The sequence below is a fragment of the Limulus polyphemus genome, unplaced genomic scaffold, assembly GCF_000517525.1.
Source record: "Limulus polyphemus unplaced genomic scaffold, Limulus_polyphemus-2.1.2 Scaffold1137, whole genome shotgun sequence".
In the NCBI taxonomy this organism is placed as follows: Eukaryota; Metazoa; Arthropoda; class Merostomata; order Xiphosura; family Limulidae; genus Limulus; species Limulus polyphemus.
Genome location: NW_013666747.1, coordinates 104,095 through 122,318, shown reverse-complemented (window position 1 = coordinate 122,318; position 18,224 = coordinate 104,095). Strand labels below are relative to the sequence as shown.

General features: G+C 31.3%; 1 protein-coding gene across 5 annotated transcripts in view; it reads right to left on the bottom strand.

The window, feature by feature from the left end:
- Positions 1 to 18,224, bottom strand: part of LOC106462300 — a 111,887-nt gene that overhangs the window by 56,457 nt on the left and 37,206 nt on the right. For 2 of the 5 annotated variants that reach the window (XM_022389504.1, XM_022389508.1), the window contains exons 2-3: positions 5,522 to 5,812; positions 2,599 to 2,688 (exon numbers count right to left, since the gene is read on the bottom strand). The gene's annotated coding sequence lies outside the window, so the exon portion shown is untranslated. Of the gene's footprint in view, positions 1 to 2,598; positions 2,689 to 5,521; positions 5,813 to 6,496; positions 6,518 to 18,224 lie in introns of those variants that run through there. The other 3 variants (XM_022389505.1, XM_022389506.1, XM_022389507.1) reach the window with 3 other exon arrangements.

The following is an 18,224-nucleotide window of genomic DNA, read 5'->3' as shown; positions in this document are numbered from 1 at the left end:
TTTTAAAAGTAAAACGATCTTGATAATAATTACAATCAAAAAGTGAAAAAATAAACATTTCTTATACGGTTTATTACGTTTCTTATGGTAAAATTAAAACAATTGAGAAATCTCTGAGCAAAGGAACAAATGACTTTTCAACGCAACGCTTGCTGTAGGAATTTTTACATATTTCTAAAGGTACAAACGTAACTTAAAGTTATTAGATTCACCCCCTCCCAGATTAAAACCTCAAAAAATAGTTCAATGAGAAAATGTTTTAAGGTTATTCAATCATATTTTGATACAAGTAGAACATTATAAACTACAATTTTTTCATTCTACTTGTTCTGAAAATTTAATATGATATCTTATTTACTATCCGGTCCGACATGGCCAGGTGGTTAAGGAGCTCGATTCGCAATCTGCGGGTCGGGGTTCGAATCCCGGTCCCACCAAACATGCTCGCCCTTTCAGCCGTGGGAGTATTATATGTGACGGTTAATCCCACTATTCGTTGGTAAAAGAGTAGCCCAAGAGTTGGCGATGGGTGGTGATGACTAGCTGCCTTCCCCCTAGTCTTACACTGATAAATTAAGAACGGCTAGCGCAGATAGCCCTCATGTAGCTTTGTGCGAAATTAAAACAAAAAAAACAAATTATTTAATATTCTGAAGTTATGTTCCCTAGCAATGAAAGCTAACAAATGAATGCATTACATTAATGAAGGCGCCTTGTAATCCAAATAAATAAAAGTGGTAGTTATTTTCCATCTTGGTGAAAAATTCTGTAATAACGATTTTGGTGTTTAACAACTGACCACTGGAGTGAAGTATTGTCATACACAGTGGATTCGTTTGTTTGTTTTAGAATTTCAGTAGTCATCCCTGAATTTGAACTGAAAGACTACACTCTATAGGGAAGGCAGCTGGTCAATAGCATTCACCGCCAACTCTTAAGCCACTCTTGTCTAACCGACTAGTGGGGTTTGAACACCACTCTTATAGCTCAAACATGGATCCCAAGTGTTGAGCGCACAACGTTTTTTTGCCACAACAAAACGTGAACTACGAACCTCGCATTCACAGTACAGGTACTTTAATCCTCTTGATCAGCTCTCACAAATTGTAATTACCTGAGAAGTTAAGAGTGTTGGCTTACTGTTGATATCTAAAGTCCAAAAATTTTCATATCTTAGACTTAACTATCATATCAAAACGTATTTCAGATTTAACATTTTAAAAATCATTATGATGTTTGGGAGCCAAACGTCATTTTTGTGGATAAGCAAATGTGAAATGACGTTTCAAAAGATATTCTAAGTATAAAATCAAGTAAGAAAGCATTTCTGAATGCTTAATCCTTGTTCATATTACAGTGTATAATGTGATGGATTTATTATTTTAATATCGATGTTTGTGTAAATTAAATTTATATTTAGAAATGTACATAACGTATACTGTTAAATATGTATTGCGAAACTCCCGCCTATTCTCTAAAATTGTAGAAAATTCTCGAGTGTAGGAATCAACAATATATGTATGTACGTAAACGCCAGTGTAGCTTTGTATTGTTACGTAATCTGAATTTTCGAGAAACTCTCCACATGCCTATAAATATAACCAACGCGACGCGCCTAAAAAATAGTATCTATTATTGGGTTACTGTAGTTGTTGTGCTATAAACTCTGTAAGCTATAACTGTGATTAAAGCTTATTAAGCGGGAAACTTCAGATATTTGACTAGGGACGTTTATAAATTTCGAACATTGCAAACCATTTAACTTCAGTGGATTCACATCGGACATTAGTACCTTTACAAAAACATTAACTAACGTCATCGGTGGAAACTCGACCTGTAATCGGCGTGTGATCAGTGAGAACTACAGGGTTAGCTAGCTCCCTGTTATGTGAATTATACCTGCATCAACTCGAAATTAACTCGCTCATCGTGAACCCTCGATAAGATATCAGGGAAGTTCCAGATCAGAAAAAATACTTTATATTGCTTGTAAGTTTGTGAAACTTGTGTATATAAATCATTGTTTGCAATAGCTATTTGTAATAACTATTTGTAAATTGTATTATTGTTTGTACATTAAAACATTTGTATAAAACAAAGAAAACTATGTGTATCAATCTTGTTGGCAAATATCATAAATTGGATATATATCGGCATTTATTTAGATACTAAATCCAAAGTTAACTCAGTTTCATATCATTCGAAATTGTAATACGTAACAATAAAAACTAATTATACCTAATCCAATCTCATGTTACCGTGTTTATATGAAGTGTATTTAATCCAAGCTCATGTAACCGTGTTCACATTAAGTGTACTTAATCCAAGCTTAAGTCATGGTGTCCAAACTAAGCATACTTAATCTAAGCTCATGTTACCGCGTTAATACTATGTGAGCGCTTAAATATCTAATCAACGCACAAAAATGGTTTCTGAGAAAAATCGCAGAAAAATAACATAACAATAGCTTAAAAGTTATAAGGCAGAGCATTTGCTTAATTAATAGTTTTAAATCTACTTCGGTTGAATTGAAACTCAGTTGTAATTTTAAAAATATGGAAACTTAAAATATGGATAGATTTGAATATGTTTACTTACTGTTCTTGAAGTTGTAATGATTGAATTCTTAGATAGAAAAACCGCCGAGATATATATTTGGAAAACTATTCATATCCAGAAGTTCAGTTCCTGTTGAGAATATAATGACAAGAAATAAGAAATATAAGAACAATAAAGTGAATATCTGAACGTTTTGAAATTATTTTAGTTCTAAAATTGTTTATTTTACGTGTTACAATAACATGAATAATTAACATTTCTATAATTCTAATCTATTCACCAAATATGAAAAAACAATCAGTATTGATAGTAAAAATAGAAAAAAATGGTAATAAAACCATTCTATGTTTATCATAAAGTGATACATATTCATTGAGCATTGTATGATAGCAAGTATAGACATGTCTGACTTTTGTTACAAACATTCAGCTGTTAATTGATGTACTTAATAGTGTGCCGCACAGCCAAAAATGTGTAAAGAAATTACTATTTATATGCTATAAATGCTTTGAAAAAACGTTTTGAATGGATAATCTCGAGGAATTAGTGAAGATCATGCAGAAAAGTGGGGTAAATCAAACACATATCTGATTCCTGAAGAATGTTTACTGGAGTCAGAAACCATCAGTTCACATTGAGGAAAACTGAGCAGTTGGTTTGCGGTTAAGAAAGACACACCACAAGGATTTATGCTGCCACCAACATTATATAATTTGGATGCAGATTGGTTGATAAACGAGGTAGTTAATGATACAGAATGATCAAGGTTAAATAAAATAGAATCTGTAATAATAGATATGCTGATAGTATTAACAAGGTAGTTAATGATACAGAATGATCAAGGTTAAATAAAATAGAATCTGTAATAATAGATATGCTGATAATATGGTACTTATGGGTGAATCTGATGAAGTGATAGAACGGTTAATTGACAGGCTTGTTGATAAAGGGAAAGGATAAACATCAACAAAACTAAGAAAATTGTAATTTCATAGTCTGAAAACACTTCTAGAATATGTATCGCAGTAGAAGGTAAGGAGTTGGAATAAGTAAAAGGTTTTACTTATTTAGAGATGAATGTCAGTAGTGATGGAAAGTGTGGAAAAAGTGGTAAGGTGAAAATTAGGACTGGTTAAAACAGCGTTCTCCAATCTGAACAAAAAGCTCTGGACAGATGTGAAACTAGAGTTGAAAAATAGACTACTAGAATGTTACTATAGGCAGTTCTACTCAACAGGATTGAAACCTGGACCCTGTCTGCTGAACCAAATCCATAGTTGGAAATACCTGAAATGTGGTGTTATAAATGAATGATAAAGATCAGTTATATGTAAAGAAAATCTCGTGAAGAAGTTTTGAAACGTGCAAAGATAAATAAAACAAAAAACTGCTGGACATAAATATAAAGCAGCAGACGCGTTACTTTGGGCACATAGCTATATCTGAAGGAGAGTTCTTAGATATTATAATGGGTAAGGTCGAAGGAAGGAGAGTAAGAGGTAGATCCAAGCCTCACTAGGTTCGATAACTTACGAAAATGAATTGAACATGAGAAGCTTTATATAGGAAAGTTGCTGCAAGCAGTAAGCAATAGAGAACAGTTGAAAATTATAGCCGTCGACCTCAGAATGAAATAGGACACCACGAGTGATTAAATAATACCGTGACGAAAATGATATTCTTTATTCAACCTTGAGTTTTCTTAACATACTCACTAGCAAAGTAGTTTTTTTTTTCAAGTCTTACCCTTATCATATGGCTTTGACTTTCACACAGAAGAAAGCCTCTAGGTCTCACCACTACCGATAAAAATGCATAATTGAAATAAACTAAATAACTTATAAGTAACTTAGTGCAAGTTTGTTAAATTTGGAAGCATGCGTAATGATGCAACTATGAAAAATGGGACGGAAAATGTTTTAACTAAAACTATAGGAGGATCCATATCATGAGGATTTTTACGTAGAGTATGTATTTAGTTATTTAGCACATAAGCTGATATATGAGTTTTACTCTCGTTTATTTTTACCGACGTAGATAACAAACTGGTTGTGGTTATGGTTACACGTTAGAGGAACTTGTAATACTGGCAGAAGCACGGAGTCTTCTTCATTTAATTGTGAAGTCTCGTCACAATACGTATATCAGTCTCTACTCCAAGTAGCCTCGAAAACCACCGACGACCATTGATAGGAAAACCGGTCGGTAGCAACCTACTATTTATCAATCAATTTATTGCTTAGATATTTATTACTATTAGTATGCATCTTTTTTTTTTTTGTACATCCAATTCCCCAAGAAAATAAGACGAAATTGAGTCCTCTACGCAAGTATATCATTGCACAAACTAAGCAAATTAATCCAAGTTCACAACTGTATTCACAGAGTTTAGAGAATCATCTAACGCTATTTTATTTTTTTGAAATACCTAAAAAAATGCATTTGTCTCAGAAGGCAAATTTACTGAAACTGTTAAAGTTTTCTTTTATACATTTAGGAAATACAATTTCATTTTTTTTCAACAAAACTAACTGAAAAAGGAGGTTAGTTTGGGACAGATATGAAACTATTTTGAAAAATGAAATCAACTTAAAAGCATTATAATGAATTAGGTTGACAGTCTGGCAGTGTACTATGTCCGTTAACAATATAACAATATAAAAAGAGGCAATTACAAAAAAATCATATACAGTTCAATTTGTCATTTTAAAAATAAGTAAATTTTACGTTCTCAATTTTATGCATGACTTGAATACTGAAAAATAGATGAAGGTTCGCCTTCAACGCACCATTCATTTGATGCTGTTATTAAGCGTTGTCAATTTGTACTTATTAAGCTTGATTAACAGATTACATTAAAACATTTTTCACTTTAACCATATTTCGCTGAAAAACTGCTGGAAAAGAGAAACTGATTATAATGTTATTTTGAGAAAGTTAAAATGAAAAACTATGAACGTACAAGTACCAAAAAGATGAATCGGCGTGGCTTAGTAGTTAGCTTGCCGCGCTGCGTATCGAAAGGTCCACGGTTCGAGACCTCAATACCAGTTCCACACTTTCAGCTGTGGGCACTTTATAAAAGTGGCATTCAACTCCGTGCAGGTGGCGAGTGGGGCTTACTGGTTACCTATTCCCTCTGGTCAGCAGCTGTAAATTAGAGATGGCTATTTCAAAACATTGAAGCTTCTGTCCTGGCTGTTCAGACGAAGTGTCGTATAAAATGCCATTTCGTGCTCAATCTTTATATGACCTTTTATAAATAAAAATGATCTATTTTACTACTCTCATCACACTCTCAGATAATACTATATTCACTTAGTATAGGCTGAAACTATGTAATATTAACGTATTGTTAATAACATTGTATTACCAGGCAATATTTTAAACAGGAAAACTTAAGATCATACTTAGTTAAACATTTTAAATCAAATTTATTAATTATGTATTTTCGGAGTAATAAATATGAAACGAGTATTGGAATTTGCGGTTTCGTAACTATCAATGATCTTGCTATTAAATTGATCATGAGTTTTATTAAATATCCCCCCCAAAAAAAACATACTGCTGTTTTGCATCTAAGAACACATTTTTTCTGCTCGAATCAGGTTTCCGTTTACGTTGTTACATATAATTACCAAATGGAAATTTTATCATGGTATTAAACTCATCCATTTCGTCTTATTCTCTGCGTTTTCAAAACCATCTTAACATAAGCAGTTATTACATAGTTACGTTTTAAATAATGTAAGAAAGTTATGTTACCAAATATATCATAGTTTAGTTAAAAATGAAACGCAGACTATAAATATTAAATATATATACATGTGTGGGGTACGCCTATACTACGCTCTTCTATATCAGTGAACATAGAAATTATTTAAGTCCTTGGTTCTTCGTGAAATTTAGCCTTAGGAGAACAATCATTTGTACTAACCACTATCTGTATTTTATGGCCAGTGCTTTCTTAGGGCAAATTGTCTGTACAATTGTCACAGGTGTTAGCAGGATTTTTCATTTCCTCCTGATTGTGATTGGCTGTGCCATAGTGGATTAACACTTCCTAGAGTTGGGGTATTTTTTTGTTCAGGGTTCATAGCGAGAGATCCAACATCAGAAGCTGTAGAGGAGAATATTTCTTTGTTGTTCCTTTTCATTGAGCTTGCGTTTTCTGCTTTCGTTTTAGCTGAACTTTAACTTAATTTTATCTTCACTCGCTTCAGGTTAATTAATGTATCATCAATTTGTTTCGTGTGATTAATTTCGGTTTCAACATTGTATTCGGTCGTTCATATGAAGCAAGTGGATAATGAATAACAATTAGATGATTGTGTTCGCTAAATTTGGCTGTCTTTTTTTTCCTTTCCCCGTGCTTTCAGGTAACCTTTAATCCACCAAATCCAAGGATGTTTACCTGTGTACTATTAATACTCTAAACCATGAATACCAGATCTGTGTGCCAGGTTTCTCACAAAACAGAAGAAAATCAATACATTTACCCTGTAAACATATCTCATCAAAAGGTCGATCGCAGCTCCGTCATGGTTAATTTGCATCTCTATTCCAAAGAATCTGGAGGTGTTAGAACGACGAGCTGTCCTATTATTGCGTTGTTATCTTCTCAAACAAAGAACATATGCATAGATTACTGGCAGCCTTGAAACGTCCGGGTGTATTATCAACTGACTAGTGGATCATTTTCACTGGTTGTTGTGGTGATTTATTCAACGGGACTTTTATCCCGTCTTTACAATGTTTCTTTTAAATCACTCGTTACGAGACAAGGACTTTCATCCTTATACTAAATATTTTACCGGATTTCACATCAGATAGATTAAACCTTCTTGCCTATCTGTAAGATACAATTCAAATGGTAGGCTGTTTTTAAGCTATATAATTAAAACGAAAGAGAACAAAAAGCGGTGTTTAAACAACTTAACTCTTTACTTTAGTGTAGTTATAATGCTTGTTTCTTAAGTTAGTCCATTTGAAAATAGCGAATTTGCTAAAGTTGTCCATACTACCAGTGCTATTTTCCGGCTTACAGAGTAATTATGCTGCTAAACCACTTGGAATGGAAACAAAAATAAACAGTTCTGTTTACCAAAGAAAATTATTGGCACAAGTATATTTACAAACCAATGAAGTTGAGAAAACTTTAAAATACTATATATATAAGTGATATACAATGTTCGCTGTTCATTGATTTCATATGATTTTTCTCGTACTTGGCTTGCAGGTTTTCTTTTTCTAGTACTAAAAACTAAATTTAGGTTGAAAAACAGCGCTATTAGAAATTGATAAATTTAATGAAATGATATTAAATAATTTTTAGATAAGATTCAACATTAACCCGAACGTCCTAATCAGTTTGCACAGACTACGATATAAATTACCCTTTCCATTTTTTCGCTATTTATTTTCATATTTCAATAATTTATATTAGTTTTTCTCAATTCCAAACATGTCATTTTAGTATTGAAATGCTTTATACTGCTTCAATACGTTGTAAAAGATAATACACTGAGTCAATAGTTTATTAAATAGTGTCGAACTTTATCAATTTCTCTTATATCTAGATATGATAAGAGAAACAAAGTGAGTAATTGAAATATTTTTACCTTTCTTTCAACTATATAACTACCATGAAACAAAAATTATTATAGGTGCTTCTTTAAACTCACTTAGCCCTATTGATAGAATATAGGCTAAATAAATTATGCTAAACGGAAACAAATGATAATACTTTTTCAATTTAAAAATTTGATGTTTTATATTTGAAGATTGCAAAACTTTGGTATTTTTCGTCGAACATTACACATAATTTCTTAAAAGCACGAAGGAACACAAGTTGACACCAGCTCTCTGTACTACTTCGATCAACAGCTGCATTATAACAGGAACTTGTTTAACGAATCATTATGTAAAATCTTGAACATTTCCTTGTTTATGCATCTCGGAGTCGTATTGCTCACTTAGCAAAACTTGGCGAGAAGATGGTTGTAGAAGTTTAACACACACGTATATAATGTTTCTGTATCAAACTCAGTCCAACGCTATTAAAGTTTTGTCGTCATATAACTAACCCTTTCTTTACTGACGCTTAGATTACAGTTGAAATTTTCTTGGGTGATACGTTAACAGTGTTAAAATATAAACCAAACTCATTTTTCTGTGAAATATACAAATACGTACATATTCTGTAAATGTATATTTAATTAGTTCTATTGACAGCAAGGTTAACTTTTAGTTTTGCTCTAAGTACATAGCTTACTTTTATCATTACTATTGTTATAATATGTATTGTTTTATATTTTAGTTTATAATATTGTAAAATATACAAATACGTACACATTCTGGAAATGGCATGATATTTGTCATAAAGCGGTTTCATAAGTCAAATGCCTTCCTATTTTTACACAAAAAATATAGTGTTATCTGCTCTGAGTGTTTTCTTAATTTTCACCGGCGTTAATATACAATAACACTTACGGTTGAAAATATCGTTAACAGCGAAGGTCCTCAACAAATATATAAGCAGATATGTAAGGAAAGTATATTTAATTAGTTCTACTGACGGCCAGATTAACTTTTAGTTTTGCTCTAAGTACATAGCTTACTCTTATCTGAAGTTATTACTATTGTTAAAAATATGTATTGTTTTACATCTTAATTTATAATATTGGTTTAAAAATGTTAATTTACCTCGCAGGGATTTGGGTACAACATTCTGAGGATAAATTTTGAAACTATTGGGTTATGTACCACGTCTGTAAGAGGATCGGCAAAATGTTCTCCACGTTTCTTCGGAACACATTCAACATTTATATATATATGTGAATTCTGATCAATGACAAAATAAATTCTAAACCCGGAGTAAATGTTCATAATTCGCTCCCTAACTATTCAGCAACTTGACTATAAAAACCCTTATTTTACAAACGCCAGATAGAATCAAAGCTTGAAGTTTTCGAAGATGAATAATACACTTGACATGCACATTAATCAAGCTAGAGCGGTGACAGCACTGACGTCATAACATGACGTTAATAATAACAAAAAACAAGATTACATTTCACATAAATGCCCTACAAACTCGTGTAAAAATTCAATACATTTCCAAATACGACGTCTAGAAGAACAGTCTTAGTTTGGAATTAAAGAGAGCTAGAATATATTTAATCAGAATTAGTGTATAGAATAAAATCTTAGATATGTCCAACTCTCGTTTTCCATTAAGGATCATCGAAAAAAAAGCTGTCTAATGTCAAGTTATATAAAATAAATAAAAACAGAACTTGTATAACGAAAAATATTAAAATGTTCATCTAAAACTTGACATGCTGTGTTCTATTTCAGTGACTTGCCAGGTGTCACTTTACTTTTAAGGATCTTCTAAAACATTTGTGATTCCATCTTCGGGGTATGTGATAGATAATATTTATCGGTTTTTTCTTTTGTTATAGTTACCTTTCAAAATGTTCACTTATCTTCCAGACAATAGAATAGATACCACTCATTTTTTTCACCTTACTGATATCCAGAGAATGAGTGATTTTTTGTTATGTTCAACTCTTTTTCGATAAGGTTTGTAAAGAAAAGAAGAAAAGAAAGCTTTATCGGAAAATAGGATAAATAAAAGATAGCTTTAGTGTCGACTGGTATGTGTGGAAAAAATACTGCACTTGAAGAACCGGTGCTGTATTTCGGTAAGCATTTCCATGCTGTTTGTTTCGCAGGAAAAACTGCTTCATTTATATGTATACAGACAAGTTTTATATTTCCATACACATTTGAATACGTTCATGAGATTTATATATGCACTTATGTGTAAAGTATATTTACATAAATAAGCATAACTGTATATATATATATATATATGCGCGCACACACACACACAGATTAGGATATAATACAACATACATATTAATATTAGTCTATATATATGTTCAATATTTAGACAATACAGACAGGCATTCATACTGAACTTTGTTTGTTGAATTTTTGCGCAAAGCTAGCCGAAGGCTATCTTTGATAGCCGTCTGTAATGTAGAATGGATAGACTAGAGGGAAGATAAGTAATCAACAGCACCCACCGCCAACTCTTGTACTACTCCTTACCGATGAATAGTGGGATTAAGCGCACGTTATATCGCCACCAAAGTTGAAAGGACGAGCATGTTCGGAGACATTATTCGAACTCGCGACCCGCAAATTGCGAGTCGAGTGCTATAACCACTAGACCATGTCAGGCCTCAACCTAAAGATAAATAGTATGGTTAATGTAGTCTTCATATATTAGACATATATTTTTATATATGTGTATTCATTTTGTAGTGTAAGATCATTTGAAGCGTTATCGTGCAGGTACGATATAGTATGCGTTTACAACGTGGTTCTGAGACGTAATGAGTTATGCATGCAAAAAAAAAGGACTTTTTGTCTCGATTTTTAGCATATTTTTTTCTGTGTGTGAAAATCAGTCATGTAAATTCACACTAATAGGTGAACAAGTTTCGCAATTCATTATATTACGTACTGTAAAAATTATCATTTAAATTGTAGGGTTGGTTCTGGTTTGTTTGTTGTGAATTGCCAAATAATAACCGTCCTCATATCATTTGTACAATAGTTGCTATATTTTACGATTATAAGCACGCCCTGTGAGTTGCAAAATAATAACCCGTCCTCATGTCATTTGTACAATAGTTGCTATATAATAACCCGTCCTCATATCATTTGTACAATAGTTGCCATATTTTACGATTATAAGCACGCCCTATGAGTTGCCAAATAATAACACGTCCGTCCTCATATCATTTGTACAATAGTTGCCATATTTTACGATTATAAGCACGCCCTGTGAGTTGCCAAATAATAACCCGTTCTCATATCATTTGCGGGTGCACGATTGCTTATGTGCACACACTACAGCCTGCAGCTGTATCAGCTAGATCTAGGTTCCAACTATGATCTAACCTTTGAAAGCGAAGTTTTCAGTTCTACACATCTGAACAGTTATTTCGTTAACGATGATTGTAGAAGCTCTGAAAAAATCTAACTTGACATCCACCTATGATTTTTATATGACGAACAGCACCTTTTCTGATGTCATTTTAGGAATCTTCAATATAACCTTTATTATTAAAAGATGACAGAAATTGACCCACAAAGCATATCCTTCACTTTTATGGCCTTTTACCTTAACACCAAAACCTACAGTTTTGTTTGATGTACTTTCAGTCTGGTTTGTTTGTTTCTGTTTTTGAATTTTGCGCAAAGCTACACGAGGGCTATCTGTGCTAGCCGTCCCTAATTTTGCAGTGTAAGACTAGAGGGAAGGCAGCTAGTCATTACCACCCACCACCAATTTTTTAAATACTCTTTTACCAAGAATAGTTGAATTGACCGTAACATTATAATGCCCCCACGGCTGAAAGGGCGAGCATGTTTGGTGTGACTGTGTGTTTTTAACAAATATACACACATAACTCAAATTTTGTTTTGCGAAAAGTGAAAAAAAAAAAATTAGTGTGCGATTGAGGTATTCAGCTTTTAAATCATTTGTGCTTAGCTTCGAAATTAATTTTTTGACAAGTTTAAATTCTTCATACCTTAGATTTTGGAGAGAAATCACTTATAAGTTCAGTATATTGTTCTACCAAACTTTCACGCTTGATATATTTAGTCGTATATAATTGTTGAAGAGAACAAATTGTTTACACTACACATGCGCATACTAGTTCTTTGACAACAACAACAAGGTCATTTTCGTATTTATTGGTCTCGTAATAACATTCGCCAGTTGTTTGTTTGTCAGTAATAGTTATTGTTGGGATTTTTGCACAGAAGTGCTATATGTGGTGATGTATGATACTTCTCATGCCTTCGACTTATCAAGTGTTTATATATTTCTGATAAATACTTTAGGTGTTAACACCACAGACTTCTGATGCTTTAATCTTACTAGGAGTTTACATTTTACTCCGAATGACATTATTCGGTGATAGGGGAGGCTTCTGATGTCTTACTATACGTTTATACTATTCTCAAAAATACTACATGTGAATTAATAGAAGGCTTATGATGTCTTGGCTTATTACAAGTTTAATTTTTTCCCAAAGTATCTTATTTGGTGATATTGGATATTTCTAATTTCTTCGTCTTGCTAAATGTTCATATCTTCTAAATAGTACTTTATATGACTACATAAAAGACTTCTGTTTTTTTAGTCTTACTACATGTTTAGTTTTTCTTAAATGTTTTTTATGGACTGATATAGGAATTTTCTAGTGTTTTGGGTTACTATATGCTTATGCCTTTCTCAGCAGTAATTTATATGATGATATTGGAGACTTCTGAAATCTCGGTCTTACTACATTTTTATATGTTTGTCAGAAGTAATTTATACGGTAAAATGAGTGACTTCTGATGTCATGGCTTTCTACATGCCTTTATGTTTCTCAGAAGAACTGTATGTAGTAATATGGAAGACTTTTGATATCTCGCTCTTAGTACATATTTATGTTTTTCAGAAATACTTGACATGTTGTCTTGGCTTATTAGATGTTTATATTTGACCAAAAGTACTTGATGTGGTGATGTGGGAGTCATTTGATGTATTAGCTTACTATACGTTTATACTTTTGTCAGAATTACTTTATATTGTAAAATGAGAGACTTCTCATGCTGGAGCTCATTACATGCTTATATGTTTCTCAGAAGTACTTTATGTGATAATATGGAGACTTTTGATGTCCTAGTACTACTATATACATTTATATTTTTCTACAAAGTTCTATCTATGGCGATATGGGATACCTCTGATATCTTAGCTTACTACATTTTTATATTTTTTGTCAAAGTACTTTACATGGTAAAATGATAGACTTCTTCTATGTTGGTTTTACTATATGTATATATATATTTCTTAGAAAAACGGCTTCCAGTGGCATGTCTGCGGAGTTACAACGCTAGAAACCGAGTTTGTAAACCCGTGGTGGGCAGAACACAGATAACCCTTTGTGTAGCTTTGTGCTTAACTACAAACAAACAAATTTTAGAAAAACTTTATGTGGTGATAGGTAAAGATATACTTTCTTCATTTAGTACATGTTCGGTTTTTACATTTTCCTCAGAAATACTTTTTGTAGAAAAATTGGAGACTTCTGATGTCCTGTTCTTACTACAAGTGTATGTTCTTCTCGGAAATACTTGATTCACTGGTATGGGAAGCGTTTGATATCTTGGTCTTATTACATATTTATATTTTTTTATTGTGAGATAGAATAATTCTGATGTCCTAGTTGACTACATATTTATACTTTTCTCAGAACAACTTCAAGTGGTGAAATGGGAAACTTCTTATGTATTGCCTTATAACATTTTATGCTTTTCGTATAAGTATCTTATGCGGTGAAACTAGAGACTTCTGTTTATTTGGTCCTAACAAATGCTGATATTTTATCAGAAGTACTTTATGTCGTGATACTGAAGACTTCTGATGATCTTGTCTTACTAAATATTTGTATTTTATCAGAAATATTGTACATGGTGAAACAAGATACTTTTCTTGTCTTGGTTTAATGTATGTTTGTATGTTATTTAGAAGTACTTCATATGGTGGTATGGGAGCCTTTAGTATTCTTTCTCTTACTAGATGTTTATAATTTTTTTAAAGACGCACTTTATGTGTTAATATAGTACACGTCTGATGTACTGGCTTACTACATATTTATATTTTTTTCTGAAATACTTGATGTGCTGATATTGGAGACAATTAATGTCCTCGTGTGAAAATAAGTTTATATTTTTATCCAAAATACTTCATTTGGTGGTATTAAAAACCTCATAAGTTCTGGTCCTACTACATGTTGATATTTTATCTAGGAGTTACGTTTTGAGTTAATATGGGAGACTTCTGATGTCTCCGTTTAGTACATGTTTATATTTTTGTTAGCAATACTTCATGTGGTAAAATGAGAGACTTCTGATATCTTGGTTTTAATAGATGTTTATATTTTTCTCAAAGTTACCGGAGGTGTGTTTTTTTTACTACATGTTTATACATTTTTCAGAAGTACTTGACTTGATGATATGGGAGATTTCTGATGTTTTGGGTTACTAAATGTTTATATTTTGTTTAAAAATACTTTATTTATTTATATAGAAGACTTATGATATTCTCGTTGTATTTAACGTTTCTTTTTATCTTAGAAGTACTTTATCTCGTGATCTGGAAGACTACTGATAGATTGATGTACTACTTGTCCATGTTTTTCTGAAAAGTACTTTATGTTATAAATTAAAGACTTCTGATATCTTGAACAATTACACGTTTGTCTCTGCCTCAAAAGTACATTAAGTGATAATATGTTAGATTTCTGATGCCTGTGACTCACTAAATGTTTATATGTTTCTTTGAAGTACTATACGTTGTTAAATGACATATTTCTGATGTCGTGGTTAAATGTTTATATATTTCTCAGAAGTACATTATGTGTTAATTTTGGAGACTACTTACGTCCTCGTGTTCTCCCATGATTATATTTTTCTAGTGTCTTACAACTTTATACCTTGTTAAGAAGTAATATATTTGGTGATCTGGGAGTGTTCCAATGTCTTGGTCTTATTACATGTCTATATCTTTATCAGAAATACTTAAAATACTGGTATAGGAAACTCCTGTTATTTTGATCTTACTATATATTTATATTTTTTTCAGAAGTACTTTGTGTGGAGATGTTTTAGTTTATTACAAATTTACATTTTTCTCAGAACAACATCAAGTGGTGATATGGGAGGCTTCTCATGTGTTGCCTTACAACGTGTTTATATCTTTCTCAGAAGTAAGTTATGTGGTTATACCGGAGACTTTTGCTTTATTGGTTTTGATAAATGTTGATATTTTTGATCAGAAGTACTTTATGTAGTGATATTGGAGACTTCTGATGTCTTGATTTTACTTATGTTAATATTTTTATCATAATCGCCTTAAACGGTAATGTGAGATACTTCTGATGTATTAGTATCACTATTTGTTTATAATATTCTCGAAAGTACCATATACGGTTACATGGGATATTTTGATCTTTTGGCTTACTACAATTTTGTATTTTTCTCAGAAGTACTGAAAATGGTGACATGACAGACAGAAAAAGAATATGATTTTAGGGAAGAAAATAGAAGAAATAAGAACGTAAAAATTATGAAAATACGAAAAGGAACACATCTCATATTTTGGAAAATATTAAAGATATTCAAAGAAAATGGGAATTTAATACAAGAAAAGAAAAGAAATACAGAAGAGAAAGATAAGTAAATATAACTGGAAGTTAATGAATAAAAAAGAAAAATATGCACAACAATAAACGATAGAAAGAAAGAAAACAATTTATTTTCCCCAATAAAGGCCTTGAATACGTTGAATTTAAGAGTCAAATCTTTGTCGAAAGGGTAAATTAAACTTTTAAATTGAGAATTTGTTTTTACTCCAATTAATAAGTCAAATGAAATTTGAAATTAATGAAGACATACTCGAATTTATTAGGAAATTAAGTATAAATATTTTTTAAGAACAACAGTGATGATGATGGATAGTTTTATTCCTCCAAAAGGAAAAAATCTAGAAATTTATATAATTTGTAGTCGTGTAGAAAATAAGTGTTATCAAATTCTTCCATTTAAATAAAACGTTTCAATAAAATAAAGATATGTATTAAAAAAGACCTTAAAATGTTTATTCAAATAAAAGTATTTGTGATCAAGGATCAAAAGTATTATAACAATGTGGTTTTATAACGTTTAAATGATAAAGAAAGTTATTAGGAAGCTTTTTTCTTCCAAAGATATTTCAAAATTTGTGAATAAAGTAAAAAACAAAAATTAAAAAAAAAGACGTAACAGAATTTTCATATATTTATTTATTGAAAAGAAAACACTTATTTGTTAAGTAATGGTGAATTTGTTTATTACTCGAAATTCATAAAAGCAAAGAAATTAAAGACATTTTTGAAAACAAGATAAGGTGGAATATCGTTGGAAAAAATCATTGGAAGGCCCATTACAGGTGGAAAAATAAGGTGATTAAACCATTCAGCTCTAGTATTTATTATTTGCATCTAAACTACAAAGTTATAAGACACGATACTGACTTTGTCAATCATTTACGGGTGATAATTAAAAAAAAATGTTTTAATATCATTAGATGTGTTTTTTTTATTCAAGTATTAAAAATGAATAGGCTGTAAAAGCTACTCAATATCATTCAGATAAATACGCAGATTTATTGCTTTCACGGTTTAATAAAAAGTGATAATTAAAGGTTTAAACCTCATTTCATATAATTGTTACTTTGTTGATATATGTAATATATATCACCAATTCTCTAGAATGCCAATGGAAACAAAAGTGGCTTTAACTTATGCCATTTTAGTAAGGGATATTTTGCAATTGAAATGTTCAATATTTTATTAAATTATTTTGAAACATTTTTAGATGATTGTTTTCTGTTATGGAACAGATTCCTTAAATTAGATTTTTTAAATCAAATTAACCCTAATATAAGGATTGCTTTTGAAATGGGTAATTTAACTTTACCTGTTTTAGATATATGTATTATAAAAAGGAAGATGGTAAGATTGAAATGGGTTTTTATTACAACCCTACTTATTCACAACAGTATTTAGATTTTCATAGTAAACATTCCATACGCTCTAATTTAAATATTCCACTTTGTGTAAACCACATTTTTTTCTATTAGTTCCAACCCGGAAGATAAAGAAGAGACTAATAGAATTTGAATCTGACCTTAGGAAGTATCATTAACCATAAAATATAATAGATAGAGGTTTCAACTTAGTTAATCTTAGAAAAGAAATTAACAATGATCATAAATATAATATAAAAGAAGAACAAGTTATTCCTTTTATATTGCCCATTATCCTCATGTTAAAATTAATATTAATGATATCTAAAAAGAGTTGAAAAGCATTTCGGATATAAAAGTAAAAGCTACGTTTAAAAATAAACAAATCATATTATCCCAAAAATTTAAATACTGTCAAAGAAATATGATGAAGGTATTTTCCCCTGTAATAAACAAAAGTGTTATGTTGTTTAATAAAAGGCTATATTACATACAGTAAATGTATCACAGGCCCTACTGTGGGAGAAAATATTTTTCATAAACTCGAAATGTAGCTGTAATTTATGTATTATCTTGTATTTGTTGTAAGCAAGAATATGTTGTAAAATCAAAAACGTATGTGTAAGAATAATTTTTTATACATCCTGTGTAAAAAAATGCAGATAATTGCCCAGTACCTATTACCAAACTAATAATGTAAAAATATTATACTTCACAAATGTTTTTTTTTTTTCAAATATCTTCCTTCTAGTATTCTTGTGGGAAAAATGATTTCATTTCATGAAAATTATTTTATCAACACCTGTCACACGAGCCAGTCCAGCATCTCTTAGTATTGAGCCTAGGGCGGTCAACAGGAGGGGGGGGGTTATTCCGGAAATCGGTGATTTAGAGTTATTTCGATAGATTTTGATGAATGAAGCTCAGCACAACATCTAAAACAACAACAAAAAATATGACATGAAAATACGACATGATGAAATCTAAATGGATTATACTATGGTGGTACCATACTGGG